The 7,862-nt window shown below is 62.9% G+C and overlaps 1 non-coding gene across 1 annotated transcript; it reads left to right on the forward strand.

Moving 5' to 3' along the window:
* The first annotated feature begins 4,733 nt into the window (after positions 1–4,733).
* On the forward strand, positions 4,734–4,809 carry MIR1-2 (microRNA mir-1-2). The gene has a single exon (NR_032981.1). It is a non-coding gene; the product is annotated as a microRNA mir-1-2 (primary transcript).
* Positions 4,810–7,862: the final 3,053 nt, after the last annotated feature.

A 7,862-nucleotide genomic window follows, 5' to 3' on the forward strand; every position in this document is an offset into this window, starting at 1 on the left:
CTGGCTGCCTATACTCTGGACAGGACTTGACACAGTGAAGCTGGCTGCCTCCCACCCCGTGTGGGCCCCACGCCTGGCCTTCAGGGAAGGGGGTCCACCCCACGTCCTAGCCCACGTCCTAGGGGACCCCAGAGAGGCGAGGAGACCTTCCTAGCTCACAGTTGTGGGGAACATTTGGCCTCCACATCCAGGCCCTGCAAGGACAGGCCCCTGCAGGCCGTGCCCGGCACACGCCCATGACGTCATTCAAGCGTGAACCTAGGATGGGGGCGCTCCGAGTGGAACCAGCACGTGGACTCGGGGTCTCCCCCTCACGCGTACCCCTGGCTGCAGGACTAGGTAGAGTGTGGCAAGCACAGGGACTGGCTCGCTGTCCAAGGTGACCTGCATCGCCGTTACTCCGGGCTGGCACGGGGGCCCCCAGAAACCAAATCATCACCCCCTGATCTGGGCCCCGAATCTGGGCAAAAGGGCAAAGCGGGGGTCCCCCAGTGGGGCTCTGGGAGGCCTGGGTGGGGCCCGGCCCGCTGGGGGCCAAGAGCAGGGAGGGGGCAGCCCTTCTCCCTGCCCGGCCTGCGCGCTGGGAGCCACCCAGGCCTCCCCAGGGCACCCCTAGGAACTGGCTGCACGGCCTGAGAGGTTGCTGCCCGGCTGCTGGGAGGCGCCTGTGTACCGGGCTGGGCTAAAAATAGCAGGGGGACGGCAGGGCAGGGACAGCCGGTGGGAGGCCCGTGGGGAGGGGCCCGGAGGGGGCAGCGGACGACAGCCTGGGCCCAGGACCGGCCGTCAATGGCGCTGGCGCTCCCACCCTGTTCCCGGTGGCCGGCCAGCCTCGGCCCAGCTGACAGGCTATTTTTTCCCTGCTTGACTAAATATGGTCAGGGAGCACAGCCCGAGGGGCCACTTGGCCCGGCCGCGTGTTTGGGATGCTTGGCGGGGTATATAAGGACTGTAAAGTTGAGGCCGGCTCCTGATCCGAGGGGGGCCCCCACGCCTGCTCCGGCCCCTCGGGTCAGCCCTCCCCTCCCCTCCCCTGCCCTCCCCCTGCCTGCGTGTGTCTTTGAGCCGGGTTGTGTGCATTTGTGAGCCTGCACACCCCAGGGACCCTCCCCTCTCCTTCCACCCTGACCTCTACCTTGCGCTGACCCCGGCTGGGGGTGCAGGAGCGTCCTGCAGACACAGCCCAGGGCAGGGAGGGGCTCAAGGTGTGCGGGCTGCGAGGTCGCTTCTCCTTAACTCTGCATCGCCCTCACTCCTGCGTCTCTCTGTCTCTCCTCTCTCTCTCTCTTTCTCTCTCTCTCTCTCCTCTCTCTCCCTCCCTGCTAAGTCTGCGCTGCTGCAGGAGGGCTGGGGGAAGGGCAGGGGTGCGGAGAGGGGGTGCCTGGTGTCTTCTTTCTCTCTGCCTCCCCCCCCACCAAGTGCGGACGCATCAGGAGCTCTGGCCTCCCCCACCCCTGCATTCGCGATTGGCTCCCGGAGAAGGTGGATGGCGCTGCCGCGGCTGCAGCATCTCCCTGGGAGCCGCACAGGGCGCATCGTACCCGGGAGCCGCGACCCTGCGCCCGCCGCCACTGTCGCCAGCCTGGCTGGAGGGGCTCCCCGGTGAGTCCTTCTCAGCCTCCCCAGCCGGCCCCCGAAAACTTGCCGGCCGCAGCGGTGGGGGTGTGCCTGCCGGCACAGTGGGAGCCGTGGTACCGGCACCGCGTGGCTCCGGCGGGGGGTGCTTTGGAGTTTTCTCCCAGCTCGTGGCATCGTCCGCATTTGGAAAACTGCAGAGCCAGCAGCCAGCAGGGCCGGGAGGGCGCGTCCAGCTGGGATGCACGAACTTTGACGATCGGGCATTTTGCAAGGATTCGGCCCCCTCCAGACGCCGCGGGGCAAGGGTCGTGGTGCCGGGGTGGGGGCCGCGGGCGCAATTAACCTGCACCCCCTGCAACAGAGCACAGAGCGGATGGGAATGTGGCTAAACTTACCGGGGAACTTGCAGTACTACCGGCAGAGGTGTGGGGCTGGGATCTCCGCAGCGAGGCTGCCCCAGCCTGGGACTCTGGACTTCTGCGGCTCTTGCAGCCCTGTCAGCGACGGGAGGGTCCCCGCGCTGGGCGTGCACAGCGGGGGCGCACGTGGGTGGGGACTGGGGGCTTGAGCGGGGAGCGGCCTGGTGGTCTCTGCAAGGGAGTATGACCCCCACAGGACTGCAGGGCTGGGGAGAGATCCAGCCAAAGGGCACTGGATGAGCGAGGCCCAGGGCACGGCGCCAGCTCCTGCCCGCTGTGGGGTCCCCTTGGAGGTGGCTGGTGCTTCTTTCCTGTCAAGGCAGGAAACTTTTTGAGAAGTGGCTGTGGTTCATTTGTGAGTGGACAGAAGCTCACAGGGGCTCTGGCTGGCCCTGAGGTGACTCTCCTGCCCTTTGGGGCCCCCAGCTTTCCCCTGACCTGTAGACACCATCCAGATGAATGGGAGGCAGGGGCCTGAGCAGTGGCCGTCATACAGCCTCTGAGGTCTCGTTTGTCAGAGGGCAGCGGGAAATTTAGACGTCATACTCCCATCACTGCACGAGGTTCCCGCGGAGGGCACACTCCAGGGATGAGGAGAAGTGGGGCCGAGCTGCCATCTCGCTGCCCTTTTTTATCCTTGGCCACACGAAGATGATAAAGAACGGCAGCCACAGGGAAATGGGACATGGCTCCTCGGTATCTTTCTGTGGGCAGCTCTTTCCTTTCAGAGGGAGGGGTCCGTCTCCAAGCCCTGATTCTGCCCTCCCCCATGGAAAGCTCTGGCCCAGCCCTGCCCGGCACGGATGCCACAGCCCACAGACTTGAGAAATTGCTTAGTTGCCTCGGCACAATGCAGGCTCTGCAGGGACACTGCCCTGCCCTGGGGGACGGTAGTGTCCAGACACCCTCTCTGGGCCCATCTGCGTGGGGACAGGCAAGCTGCCCGCTGGGGAGGGGCGGGCAGGGTCACCTGGATGTCGTCTTGCTGATGGAGGGAGAACTGGACGTGTGTTCAGGCCCGGGACCTCGTGCCCAGGCCAGGGTCAGCTCCCAGCCACCCCGGGAACCAGGGCCCAGCCGGCAGACTCTCTGTGTCTGCACCCCCCGGCTCCCCACCCCCAGTGAGTGTCTCCCCTGCTCTCTCCCGCTGCAGGCAGCCTGCCACAGTGGCACCCTCCTGCCAGTCCCACCACCTCACCTGCTGGCCTCATCTTGGCGAAGGTGAGGCCTCCATCCCAGGCTGCTCCTGGCACCCTGTGGGTTTCTGTCTCCTCCCAGTGCCGGGCTGGGCTGGGGTGGCTTCCCTTCCTTCGGTGGGGACCTGACCTGGAGGTTCCATGCCTCTCCTTGGGATTCTCTGTAGTTTTCAAACTCCCGGCTTCATGGTGGCCACTGAAGTTGATGGGAAAGAGGGACCTCTACTTCTCCATCACAGAGAAATTTTGAAATGCGGTGGAAAAATATCGATACAATTAAGTATTCCAAAGTGCTTAGTTTGCCGCTTGCTAAGTTTACTTAAACCCTCTTTAACGGGTTCATTAGAAGCTGGTGAGCACAGGGGAAATTCATTAACAGGAAGGCGGCCCCTGCGTTTGACTGTAAATTGGTATTGATCGGGCCTGGTGGACGCTGGGTGCAGGCCACAAAGAGCCAGGTGAGGACTGGCCACCCTGGGTGCCTCAGCTGCGTCGCCAAGTCGGCGGCAGTGTCCTGCTGGCCCCTGGGCGCCTGTGTGAACTGCCTGCTCGCGCAAGCATCGTTTTTAGTCAGGCCGAGGCAGAAGCGGTGACGTGTCAGGAGTGGAGAAGGGGAGAGAGAGGGTGAAGAAGAGAGGGAGGGGGGAGGAATGGAGGTAGCCAGAGAGGAGGCAGCCAGAGGGGGGAAGCAGGAGCCGGCTCCAGTCCCTCGCTGGGCTGGGCATCCGCTCTGTGGCCAGGCTAAGGCGCCGAGGGAGCTGGCCGCGGCATGGGCCACCTCCCAGCAGCTCCCCGCTGCCCTGTAGGGATGCAGGGTCCACCTGCAACTGTCCTTCTCATGCACATCTTCAAAGACAGAGGCTCCGAGCCCTGTCCTGAGGATGCAGGTTTCTGAGATGCAGAATCACCAGGAAGCTACCTGGGATGCTGCCCCGCTGCCCAGGTAAGGCCTGCCCATTTCTTGTGTCTCCTGGCGCTGCCTTCCCAGTCCGGGCCTGCGGTGAGGGGTGCCAGGCTCCTGCTGGTTCTGGCACCCTGCTCCCTGACCACTTATAGTGGGGGTCCTCCCTAGCTGCTCTCTCTTTGCTCAGCCCTCCCTGTACACTGGGCTGGGATGACGATGCCCAGAGGGAGAGGGAGGGTGCCGGCTGAGGGTCGGATACCGTCTGAGAGGGAACGGCGCATCCCTTCTCTGGGGCAAGGATGGGAGGTAGCAGCCTGGATCCCTTATGGTTCCATTGATGCAAAACTGCATGACTGTTGGGGCGAGTGAAGGGCTTCTTGAGACTTTCCGGAGCACAATGCCTGCCTCTGTCCTTCCTGACTCTGTGTGTGTGTGTGTGTGTGTGTGAGACAGAGAGTGGGGTGTCGAGGTCACAAGGGGGCAGAGGCCGCGGAGCCCCGATAATGGTCAGAGCTGGAGGACAGGGTGTGCTGGCCCCAAGCACAAGGAAGGCTCCAGGCTGTGGATCCGGGTAGAAATCCCATGGCCTCAGTGGGCCCCTTCTGTGAGCCCACAGAGCTGCGTACAGAACTACCTGCTTGGGAAACATACTTCTTTATATGCCCATATGGACCTGCTAAGCTATGGAATGTAAAGAAGTATGTATTTCAGGTCGGGAACTCTCTCGCTGGAGTAAGGGGGCAGTCTGCACCCACGGGGCCACCCAGGGGCACAGAGAGACAGACGGGCAGCTGTGGCTGGGGTGAGGCCTGGGTGGCAGGCTGCCTGGGTGTCGGTGGATGGCCCTGTCCCCTGCTGGTATTGTTCTGTCACTTTGCCTGTGTCAGCAGGTGGAAGCGTTCATCAGACATTAAATATTCAACGTGCTGACTGCGGCAGAGGGCAGGCGGCCCTGTGGCGGCCGTGGGGTCCGGTGAGGGGCGTGGGGGCCTTGGCTTGGGCACGCAGGGTGGCCGTGGCTCTGGGGGTGTCACTTCTTGCCCCCCCTAAAGGGGTCATTGCCAGCAGAAAGGGCTGTTTGCGTGACGAGGCAGAAATTGCTCAGAGAAAAGCAGCATGTTCCCCAAAAGGGCGGCCAGCTGGCCAAGGGAGGGAAAGAGGCAGGGACCCTGTGGCCACGTGTGAAATGATTTTTGAGGGAAAGATGCCTCTCTGGCTTTCGCCTTTGCTGTCCGTGGCCGCACTGCGAGGCTGAGGCAAGAGTACCATGTGGCTCGGCCTCCTGGGGGTCAGGCCGAGGGCGGCAGCCCCCCTGCAGGGCAGAGGCACCTGCAGGCCCAGAACCCGCTCCCTCCTCTGAGACGCCTGAGCCCAGTACTCCGAGGGCAGCTCGGGCGTCTATGATGATTGAGACAAAAGGGCTGAGCCCAGCGGCCCTGAGCCCACCTGGGGGCCTGTGGGGTTTCGCCACGTCTCCCTGCTCGTCCTGCCAAGGCCCCAACGCTGCTGGCCTCTGTTTACACTGACTCCAGCCAAAGCACTTTCACTGTGAAGGATGGTGACGGCTGCTGGCCAGCTTGGTGTGGACATCAGCACCTGTGACCAGGGCCCCCTCCTCCTGCTTTGCTGCCAGCCTGGTCCTGGTCAGGAAAGGGGCTGGAGTGTCATCCTGTGGGTCCCATGGCTGGGCTGTGACTGCCCAGGAGATGAGGACAGATGCTGCATGGGGCTGTGATGCCCGTCTCCGCTGCGATGGCCCTTCTCCAGGGAGGCGAATCACAGAGGGTTCCGGGGGCTGTGGGAGGGGTGTCACCCGGGTGCAGGTTCCGGCTCCCAGACTGGAGGCGTCTGCAGCCTGGGGTGAGGCCAGCGTCCCTGCCCAGGGCACGTCCTCCATGGGCTCAGGGCTATTTTTCAATGAGTGTGTCATCTCTGCTTTTCCAGTGTCCCTGGGATTGCTGCCCGGGACCTGTGGCAGGTGCCCCAGCCCCTCCCGCGCCGTGACCTTTGGCAGGAATTTGGTTCTTGGGTGGGGGGGTGGGACAGGGAGAGGTGAGTGAGCAGGCCCCCTCCTCCAGCTGCTGGAAGTGTTGGGTCTGGGGGCAGCCAGGTCCCCTGAGCCACTGAGGCCCTGCCAGGGAGCCTGGGGACAAGGAGACGTGGGCAGCTCCCAGCTCGCACGTGGCTCTCGCTTCCCAGGAGTCGACTGCAGTGGAGGCTCGAGGTGGGCTCGGCAGTCCAGGCTCCTTCCCAATTTTCAAGGCTCACAGCCTCTGGCTCCGCCGGCATCCACCCTGGGAGGCAGGGTCGTCCTTGGGCACTGCCGTCCTGCTAGCCACCAGGCCTGGAGGGGTCAGTGTCCAGAGTCCCTGGGAAGGTCATCTCCGCCCTGCTTGCTTCCAGCTCCGGCCGCAGGGAGGGAAGTAGCTGGGCGAGTGGCCACCGAGGCGGCCGCAGACACGCCGCCCTCCCCCTGGACGCGTCCCACCGTCCATTAGGGCTTTATTGCAGGATGTGGTGTTTAAATAAAAGCATTGGTGTTTTGGAATTAGGTTTGACTGAGCAGTGAAACTAGAGAGTTCGCAGGGAGAGAGCCGCGGCCTCCTGGCTGTAAATCTCCTTGGGGTCCGTGATCTGCCCAGTTAAGATCGGGCACCATGGAGGTGCCTCCCCGCAGGAGCCAGAGCCCCTTCCTTGTGTGCACCCCTTGGCCTGCTGCTTCCCAGAGATGCTCTCTGAGGGGTCTTTGGGAGGGGAGGGGCAGGTGGGCAGTGACAGCTCTGCCCAGAGGGGCTTTTATGGATGGTGCTACCCATGTCCTGCTGGGGGCTCGGGGAACCCCCCCCCCCCAAGAGGGAAAGGAGCCTTGGGTGTGCCCGGTGGGGTCAAACGGCATCTGCCCCACCCTCTTGGGGCTTGCTGGCCAACTCAGGGACCCAGGTGGTTTGGTTTTGGTGTGGCTGCGAGGAGAACCTCAGGTCTGGCAAGGCGGCCAGTGCCCCTTTCTCTGAGCTCTCGAAGTGGGGCGGCCCCATGGGAGGCTCCTGGGGTTCCCAGAACACCCCACAGCAGTCTGAGGGCAGGCCCCAGGTTCCGCTGGCGGAGACCGTAGCTCCGAGAATTGAGCTCATAAATTCAGTGGGCCAAATTAGTTAAATTTTTCTAGGCTGCAGCTCACAAAATCTAGTGACGCTTCGAACGAAACTTCTGCACTGGAGGGCACCCGGCTCTGAGAGGGAGTGGGGTCAGGAGGGGGTGGCTCCGCCGTGCTGCATGTGTGTGCGTCTGTGCAGACGGCAGTGGTTCTTTATTTCTGTGGCTATTGTGTCCCCTGCTTCCACAGCGGGCTGCTTGTGACTTGGGTTGGATGGTGCCTTCATCAAGTGCACAGAAGCATTTATTGCACAGGCGTTTCAAAGCGGGAGAGGGGCGCTGGAGAAAGCATCTTTGAGGGGGCATTAGCAATCTCTTTTAAAACTGTCGACCTCACGTGACAAATGTTGCATCGAAGAACAAGCTGCTGTTAAGTGTGATTAGATTGACCCGCAGGAGGGATGTTTTAACTGGTGCAGCTGAGTCAATCAAAGTGAACATCGCTTCAATTGCAAATTTTTACCCCCGAAAATGCCCTAGTTGAAAATGAAGGAACCCCGGGAACCTTTAGGGCCAGGGCTTGGCTGGGAAGACGGGGCGGGGAGGGGTTTGTGGGGCAGAGGGTGGGGCCGTGGGCAGGGCCAGTGGGGCAAGTGGGCGGGGCCACATGTT

The sequence above is a fragment of the Equus caballus genome, chromosome 22, assembly GCF_041296265.1.
Source record: "Equus caballus isolate H_3958 breed thoroughbred chromosome 22, TB-T2T, whole genome shotgun sequence".
Taxonomy (NCBI): Eukaryota; Metazoa; Chordata; class Mammalia; order Perissodactyla; family Equidae; genus Equus; species Equus caballus.